Below are 10166 nucleotides of genomic sequence, written 5' to 3'. Positions count from 1 at the left end.
GTCAGATGTGGCAGGGCTTGCAAACTATTACAGACTACAAAGGGAAGCACAGCCGCGAGCTGCCCAGTGACACGAGCCTACCAGACGTGCTAAATTACTTCTACGCTCGCGTTGAGGCATGTAACACTGAAACATGCATGCGAGCATCAGCTGTTCCAGACGACTGTGTGATCAATCTCTCCGTAGCCGATGTAAGACCTTAACCAGGTCAACATTCACAAGGCCGCAAGGCCAATCGGATTACCAGAACATGTACTCCACTGGCCAACTGGCAAGTGTCTTCACTGACGTTTTCATACTCCCTGTCTGAGTCTGTAATACCAACATGTTTCAAGCAGACCACCATAGACCCTGTGCCCAAGAACACAAAGGTATCCTGCCTAAATGACTACTGAGCTGGAGCACTCGCGTCTGTAGCCATCAAGTGCGTTGAAAGGCTGGTCATGGCCCACATCAACACCATTATTCCAGAAACCCTAGACCCACTCCAATTTGCATAAAGCCCCAACAGATCCACAGATGATGCCGTCTCTACTGCACTCCACACTGCCATTTCACACATGGACAAAAGGAACACCTATGTGAGAAAACTATTCATTGACGACAAACAGCTCAGCATTCAACACCATAGTGCCCTCAAAGCTCATCACTAAGCTAAGGACCCTGGGACTAAACACCTCCCTCTGCAACTGGATCCTGGACTTCCAGATGGGCTGACCTCAGGTGGTAGGGTAGGTAACAATACATCTGCCACACTGATCCACAACACGGGGGACACTCCGGGGTGCGTTCTCAGTCCCCTCCTGTATTCCCTGTTCACTCATGACTGCTTGGTCAGGCATGACTCCAACACCATAATAAAGTTAGCTGATGACACAACAGTGGTAGGCCTCATCACCGACTACGATGAGACAGCCTATAGGGAGGAGGTCAGAGACCTGGCCTTCAACGTGACAACAACCTCTCCCTCAACGTGATCAGGACAAAGGAGATGATTGGGTTGTAGTGGAGTAGGTTGAGAGCTTCAAGTTCCTTCGTGTTCACGCCACCAACAAACTATCATGGTCCAAGCATATCAAGACAGTTGTGAAGAGGGCATGACAAAACCTCAGGATACTGAAAAGATTTGGCATGGATCCTCAGATCCTCAAAAAGTTATACAGCTGCACCATCCTGACTGGTTGCATCACTGCCTGGTATGGTAACTGCTTTGCCTCCGACCGCAATGCACTACAGAGGGTAATGCGTACGGCCCAGAAGGGAGAAGGGAGACTTTCTCTCCTGAGAAGGGAGACATGAAAAGGTGAGATATGTTAGTAATTGGAAGCTGTAACCTACCCGTCACATCATAATCCTTCGGAGAACCTTGAATGGCCCCACAAACCAGGGGCTCAGCTTCTTGCAGGGCAGGTGAAGTGGGAGGTTCCTGGTAGAGAGCCAGACATGATCCCCAGGATGGAAAACGGGAGTCACACTGCAGTGGGGATCTACAAACTGGAGAATCACGTGAGCATCGCTCCACACTTCTGCACGCCTGAACCACTCATCAACTGCAGGAGCTTTGGTCTGTCCTGGGGGTCCACGGAGCCAGGGCCGGCTGAAAACCCAGAACACACTGGAAGGGGGTCAGCCAAGTGGATAAGTGATGTAGGGAATTCTGGGCGTACTCCGCCCATGGAAGGAATTTGACACACTTTCCCTGTCGGTCCTGGCAGTGACTCATCAGGAACCTCCCCAGCTCCTGGTTCATCCTCTCCATCCGCCTGTTGGGCTAAAGCCTATACCCAGAATTGAGGATGACCGTGACCCCAAGCTTCTCCATAAAGGCTCCCTATACCCGTGATGTGAATTGGGTGCCACGGTTGGAGACGATGTCCTCCGGAAGGCCATAATGCCGGAAGACCTGCTGGAGTAGTGCCTCAGTGACCTGGAGATCAGTAGGGAGACCAGAGAGGAAAGACAGGATATGGAAAATCTATCCACAACCACGAAAATGGTGGTGAAACTGTCAGAGGAGGGGAGATCAGTAACAAAGTCAATGGATAGATGAGACCATCTATCCTTGCTGGAGCGTTACAGGGGGGTGGGATTTGGTTTTGGCACATATGGAACAGGAGTTGACGTTGCAAGTGATGTCCTACACAAGGTGGGCCACCAGTACTTCTCAGAGATGGATTGGGTAGTGTGAGAAATACCTGGATGTCCAGCGACGAGAGCTGTGTGTGCCCAGGTCAATAGCTGATCCCTTGTCCCTGTGGGAATGTAGATGCGCTCAGGAGGACAGTTAGTGGGTGCGGGCTCCCTCTCCAGAGTCTGGCGGATGTCCACATCTACATCCCAGACCACAAGGGCTATGACTCGGGAGGATGGGATTATTGGTGCATTCTGGACAGGACCCTCTTCTGAATCGTAGAGACGGGAAAGGGCATCTGCCTTGTTTTTTAACCTGGGCGATGGGTCAGAATGAAGTCAAATCTTGTGAAGAAAAGGGCCCACCTTGCTTGGCGTGGATTCAGTCTCCTTGCTGTCTGTATGTACTCCAGGTTATGATGGTCGGTGAGGATGATGAATGGGTCCTTGGTGCACTCCAGCCAGTATCACCACTTCTCTTATTTCACTGCCAGGAGCTTTCGATCCCCGGCGTCGTAATTCCTCCCTACAGGGGAGTTTCTTAGCGTAATATGCATATCTTGTCGTTGAGACAGAACTGCCCCCACGCCCACCTCCACCACAAAAGATATCCTGGGATCTGGTTGTTTGAGCAATAGGGTGGAGGTGAAACGCCACTTGAGTAGACAGAAGGCCATGTCAGCTGATGGGCTCCACACCAACCTATGGGGGCCACCCTTGAGAGAGGAGTGGCAACGGAGCTGAAGTTCCTGATGAAACAGTGGTAGAAGTTGGCTAACCCCACAAACCATTGTAACTGCATCTGTCTTCTTGTCATCCATTCTTTCTCCCTGCGGGCTGATTTGGTAGCCTACAAAGGAGACAGCCTTCTGACGAAACTGGCACTTCACAGCCTTGACAAACAGGTGGCTAGCCAGAAGGTGTTCCAGGACTGACCAAACATGGGTGATGTGATCTTCCAGGGTAGCCGAGTAGACCAGGATGTCATCAATTTACACGACCACCTGGTGTCCATGCATGTCCCTGAACACCTCGTTGACAAATGCTTGGCACACTGACGGAGCATTAGCTAAGACATTGTGCTAAAAGCCGTCTTCCATTCATCCCCTTCCCGGATGCAGATGAGATTGTATGCACTCCGCAGGTCCAGTATTGTAAAGAACCGGTCCCCGCGGAGCAGTTTGATGGCTGCCGGCACCAACGAGAGAGGTGGTGATTTAATTGAGTCCTCTGTAATCAATACATGGACATAACTCTTCATCCTTCTTGCCCACAAAGAAGGTGGTTTCAGCCACCGACAGAGGGTAGATGCGTCTGCACGGAGGCTCAGAACCTGCAAGCAGATCGATGGCACAGTCCCAGTCCCAGCGATGAGGAGTAAGACTGGTGGCACGGTCTTGGAAAATACCTACGGGATGTTGGGCTGAAGGGCAACCACAGGACTCTCAACCGATGTGGAACCACAGGGGATGGGGAAGCAGGTCCTCTGGCATTTGGGTGACCAGTCTGTGATTCTCATCCTCGACCATGAGATGGTGGGGTTATGGCGTTGAAGCCAAGGGAGGCCGAAGATGATCTTGGGAACTGGTGATGAAGGGGATGTTCTCCTGATGAATGGACTCCACTTTGAGGGTGAGTGGTTGGATGATGTGTGTGATGGTTCCAGGGAGAGTGGGTATGAGATGATGTTCAGAGAGGAGGCAAGGGTCTGGTCAATAAAGTTCCCAGAGGCACCGGAATCCGCTAACGCTGTAGACCCAGTGCAGGAGGGACAGTCAACTAGTGTGATGGACACCAAAAATAGTTTAGCAGAAAGTGAGGAAAAGGGAATACTCACTCTTTCCCCAGGAGGTGGAAGATCACGTGACTATCCCTCTGCTCTTGTGGATCCCGAGCGGGTGCACTCCTTGACCACAATAAAGAGTCCCAGCTGTTTACACTATTTACATTGACCCCCCACCCCTTTCTTTTTACACTGCTGCTACTCGCTGTTTATTATCTATGCATAGTCACTTTAACCCTAAATTACTTCGACTAACCTGTACCCCCGTACAATGACTCGGGACCGGTACCCCCTGTATATCGCCTCATTATTGTTACTTTTTTTTCACTTTTTTTTTACCTTAGTTGATTTTGAAAATATTTTCTTTAATCTATTTCTTGAACTGCATTGTTGGTTGAACTGCATTGTTGGCTTGCAAGTAAGCTTTTAACTTCTTGACGCTACCCATCCCTTAAGCGGGATAATTGTCGTCAGCAACCGCTGAATAGCATAGCGCCTCAGTCAAATAATAACACTAGAAATATTCATATTTATGAAATCACAAGTGCAATATTGCAAAACAAAGCTTAGCCTTTTGTTAATCCACCTGTTGTCTCAGATTTTGAAATTATGCTTTTCAGCGAAAGCAATCCAAGCGTTTGTGTAAGTTTATCGATCGCACGACAAAACATTAAGTACACTTAGCATCAGGTAGCTCGGTCACGAAAATCAGAAAGCAATCAAATTAATCGTTTACCTTTGATGATCTTCGGATGTTTTCACTCACGAGACTCCCAGTTACACAACAAATGTTCCTTTTGTTCAATAAAGATTACTTTATATCCAAAATACCTCCGTTTGTTTGGCGCAGTATGTTGAGAAATCCACTGGAAAGAGCGGTCACAACAACACAGACGAAAATTCCAAATAGTATCCATAATGTCCATAGAAACATGTCAAATGTTTTTTTATAAAAAATCCTCAGGTTGTTTTTAAAATATATAATCGATAATATATCAACTGCAAATGTCTTTCACAGTAGGAGAGGGAAAAACAATAGCTGTCCAAATTCTGTTGCGCGAGCAAAACTCATGTGACCACTTGACGCGATGTTATCGTTCTGGCTCATTTTTCTAAATAAAAGCCTGAAACTATGTCTGAAGACTGTTGACACCTTGAAGAAGCGAGAGGAAAAGGAATATGGTTGATATCGCTTTAAATGGAGCAATGGGAGGCTATGGAACATGGAGTTTTCAAAATAGAAGCCACTTCCTGGTTTGATTTTTCTCAGTTCTGTAATATCAGTTCTGTTATACTCACAGACAATATTTTGACAGTTTTGGAAACTTTAGAGTGTTTTCTATCCTAATCTGTCAATTATATGCATACTCTAGCATCTTGTCCGGACAAAATATCCCGTTTATGTGGACCCTATGGCCCTTCTCCTCCACCTGTGGGATACTACTCAGCATCAGGTGGGGCCGCATCCTCAACAACCCAGTGTGTGGATTATTCATCTACGTTGGAGTACAACAGAGTTGCAGCGCCATGTACATCGCTGCATACGCCATATGGAGAAAGGGTGCCTGTTTTTCCCCTACTGAGCAGAATATACAATCTTCACATTATGCAACAGAAGACCAGATCCGGGCTTCCTCCTGTCAGGGGAGCCCTCTTCAAAAGGTTGCAGTGAGAACATGGGACAGTTATATGGAAGGCAGCAGCAAGAAGTTTCCTCTCCAGCCTCGGCACTGTTGTTGGGCATGGCTGCAACTGAGACCGGGGTAGGACACATCATGTCCTCAGCCCCAGATAGTCCTCAGGAGTTGCCTGCTACAGAGACTGAGCCCACACTAGATGTCCTTTACCATCTTCCCTCCACTGCTGTGGAGTCTGGGGGAACCTTCTCCTCGGCTCGGTTGGCCTATGCGGCTCCAGCAGCATTGCCACCAAGTGAGTTGTGTGACATTGATTTAATCTTGTCTTTACAGTACCAGTCAAAGGTTTTGACACACCTACTCATTCAAGGTTTTTCATTATTTTTTAAAACTATTTTCTACATTGTAGAATAGTAGTGAAGACCTCAAAACTATGAAATTACACATATGGAATCATGTAGTAACCAAAAAAAGTGTTAAACAGATTCTTCAAAGTATCCACCCTTTGCCTTGATGACAGCTTTGCACACTCTTGGCATTCTTTCAAAATGTTATTGGTCACATACACATGCTTAGCAGATGTTATTAAAGGTGTAGCGAAATGCTTCATGAGGTAGTCATTTCAGGTGTGCCTTGTTAAAAGTTAATTTGTGGAATTTCTTTCCTTAATGCGTTTGAGCCTATCAGTTGTGTTGTGACAGGGTAGTGGTGGTATACAGAGGATAGCCCTCTTTGGTAAAATACCAAGTCCATATTATGGTAAGAACAGCTCAAATAAGAGAAATGACAGTCCATCATTATTTTAAGACAGTAAGGTCAGTCAATGTGAAACATTTCAAGAACTTTTAGTTTCTTCAAGTGCAGTCACAAAAACCATCAAGCGCTATGATAAAAAATGGCTCTCATGATGACCGCCACAGGAAAGGAAGACCCAGAGTTACCTCTGCTGCAGAGGATAAGTTCATTAGTGTTACCAGCCTCAGAAATTGCTGCCCAAATAAATGCTTCACAAAGTTCAGTAACAGACACATCTCAACATCAACTGTTCAGAGGAGACTGCGTAAATCAGGCCTTTCATGGTTGAATTGCTACAAAGAAACCACTACAAAAGTACACCAATAAGAAGAAGAGACTTGGTCTGATGAATCCAAATTTGCGATTTTTTTGTTCCAACCATAAAGCATGGAGGAGGAGGTGTGATGGTGTGGGGGTGCTTTGCTGGTGATTTATGTAGAATTCAAGGAATTTAAGGCACCAGCATGGCTACCACAGCATTATGTAGTGATATGCCATCCATGCGCTTAATGGGACTATCATTTGTTTTTCAACAGGACAATGACCCAACACACCTCGGGGGTGTGTAAGGGCTATTTGACCAAGAAGGAGAGTGATGGAGTACTGCATCACATGACCTGGCCTCCACAATCAACCGACCTCAACCCAATTGAGATGGTTTGGGATAAGTTGGACCGCAGAGTGAAGGAAAAGCAGCCAACAAGTGCTCAGCATATGTGGGAACTCCTTCAAGACTGTTAGAAAAGCATTCCAGATAAAGCTGGTTGAGAGCATGCCAAGAGTGTGCAAAGCTGTCATCAAGGAAAATGGTGGCTACTTTGAAAAATCGCTAATATAAAAATGATTCCATGTGTTATTTCATAGTTTCAATGTCTTCACCATTATTCTATAATGTAGAAAATAGTAAAAATAAAGAAAAGCCCTTGAACGAGTAGGTATTTCCAAACTTTTGACTGGTACTGTATTGTTCTTAATAGTTGTTGTTGCATTATATACTGAACAAAAATATAAAACAACATGTAAAGTGTTGGTCCCATGTATTATGAGCTGAAATAAATTATCAGAAGATTTTTACATGCGCACAAAAAGTATGTCTCTAAAATGTTGTGCACAAATTTGTTCATATCCCTGATAATGAGCATTTCTCCTTTGCTAAGGTAGTCAATCCACCTGACAGGTGTGGCATATCAAGAAGCTGATTAAACAGCATGATCATTACCTTGTGCTGGGGACAATAAAAGGCCACTCCAAAATGTGCAGTTTTGTCACACAACACAATGCCACAGATATCTCATGTTTTGAGGGATCGTGCAGTTGGAATGCTGACTGCAGGAATGTCCACCATAGCTGTTGCCAGAGAATTAAATGTTAATTTCTCTACCATAAGCCGTCTCCAACGTTGTTTTAGAGAATTTGGCAGTATGCCCAACCGGCCTAACAACCGCAGGCCATGTGTAAACCAACCACCCCAGCCCAGGACCTCCACATCCGGCTTCATCACCTGTGTGATCGTCTGAGACCAGCTACCCGGACAGCTGATGAAACTGTGGATTTGCACAACCAAAGAATTTCTGCATAATCTGTCAGAAACAGTCTCAGGGAAGCTCATCTGTGTGCTGATTGTCCTCACCAGGGTCTTGACCTGACTGTAGTTTGGCGTCATAACCAACCTCAGTGGGCAAATGCTCATCTTTGATGGCCACTGGCACGGTGAAAAGGTGTGGTCTTTACAAATGAATCCCAGTTTCAACTGTATATGATGTGGTGTTAGCGAGCGGTTTGCTGATGTCAACGTTGTGAACAAAGTGCCCCATGGTAGCAGTGGGGTTATGGTATGGGCAGGCATAAGCTACGGACAACGAATGCAATTGCATTTTATCGATGGCAATTTCAATGCACGAGATCCTGAGGCCCATTGTCGTGCCATTCATCTACCGCCATCATGTTTCAGCATGATAATGCAGGGCCCCGTCACAAGGATCTGTACACAATTCCTGCAAGCTGAAAATGTCCCAGTTCTTCCATGGCCTGCATACTCACCCATTGAGCATATTTGGGATGCTCTGGATCGACGTGCATGACAGCGAGTTCCAGTTCCCGCTAATATCCAGCTACATCACACAACATTAAAGAGGAGTAGGACAACATTCCACAGGCCACAATCATCACCCTGATCAACTCTATGTGAAGGAGATGTATCACGCTGCATGAGGCAAATGGTGATCACACCAGACACTGACTGGTTTTCTGATCCCCGTCTCCTACTTATTTTTTAAGGTATCTTCGACCAATAGTTGCATATCTGTATTCCCAGTCATGTGATATCCATAGATTAGGGCCTAATGAATTAATTTAAATCGACTGATTTCCTTATATGAACTCAGTAAAATCTTTGAAATTGTTGCACTTTGTGTTTATATTTTTGTTCAGTGTACATACTGTATCAGGGTACTTTTATCCTTATTTAATGTAAAAAAAGCTTACATCCCAAAAGGCCAATTACTTCTAAACATATAATCAACACACTTCATGGATTGGCGATTATCCCTGTTGAATTCATTATGTGTTCTCAACCTCAATCCAATATTTAAATGTAGTTGATTATTAGTCGAGTATAGTTTTCAAACTTGATAGTACCAAAATTAAATAACTGTTTACTATCTTTTTGAGTGGTGAATATAGGTTGAGATCTCATTGATCAATGTCTCTACCAAATATTACCAAGTTGAAATGACATGCTGTGCCCAGTGTGACTCCAAATCCAGACCTCCATGGGTTGATAAATTTGATTTCCATTGATAATTTGTGTGTGATTTTGTTGTCAGCACATTCAACTATGTAAAGAAAAAAGTATTTAATAAGAATATTTAATTCATTCAGATCTAGGATGTGTTATTTTTGTGTTCCCTTTATTTTTTTGAGCAGTGCATTTGATACAGAAACCTTTGTTTGCAATTACAGAGATCATACATTTCCTGTAGTTCTTGACCAGGTTTGTACACACTGCAGCAGGGACTTTGGCCCACTCCTCCATACCGACCTTCTCCAGATCCTTCAGATTTCGGGGCTGTCGCTGGGCAATACGGACTTTCAGCTCCCTCCAAAGATTTTCTATTGGGTTCAGGTCTGGAGACTGGCTAGGCCCCTCCAGGACCTTGAGATGCTTCTTACGGAGCCACTCCTTAGTTGCCCTGGCTGTGTGTTTCGGGTCGTTGTCATGCTGGAAGACCCAGTCACGACCCATCTTCAATGCTCTTACTGAGGGAAGGAGGTTGTTGGCCAAGATCTCACGATACATGGCCCCATCTATCTTCCCCTCAATATGGTGCAGTTGTCCTGTCCCCTTTGCAGAAAAGCATTCCCAAAGAATGATGTTTCCACCTCCATGCTTCACGGTTGGGATAGTGTCCTTGGGGTTGTACTCATCCCCCTTTTTCCTCCAAACACGGCGAGTGGAGTTTAGAACAAAAAGCTGTATTTTTGTCTCATCAGACCACACGACCTTCTCCCATTCCTCCTCTGGATCATCCAGATGGTCATTGGCAAACTTCAGACGGGCCTGGGCATGCGCTGGCTTGAGCAGGGGGACCTGGCGTGCGCTGCAGGATTTTAATCCATGACGGCGTAGTGTGTTATTAATTGTTTTCTTTGAGACTGTGGTCCCAGCTCTCTTCAGGTCATTGACCAGGTCCTGCCGTGTAGTTCTGGGCTGATCCCTCACCTTCCTCATGATCATTGATGCCCCACGAGATGAGATCTAGCATGGAGTCCCAGACCGAGGGTGATTGGCCGTCATCTTGAACTTCTTCCATTTTCTAATA

The sequence above is a fragment of the Oncorhynchus masou genome, chromosome 29 (genome assembly GCF_036934945.1).
Source record: "Oncorhynchus masou masou isolate Uvic2021 chromosome 29, UVic_Omas_1.1, whole genome shotgun sequence".
NCBI lineage: Eukaryota > Metazoa > Chordata > Actinopteri > Salmoniformes > Salmonidae > Oncorhynchus > Oncorhynchus masou.
The sequence above is the reverse complement of the archived record's forward strand: the minus strand, read 5'-3'. Positions refer to the sequence as shown.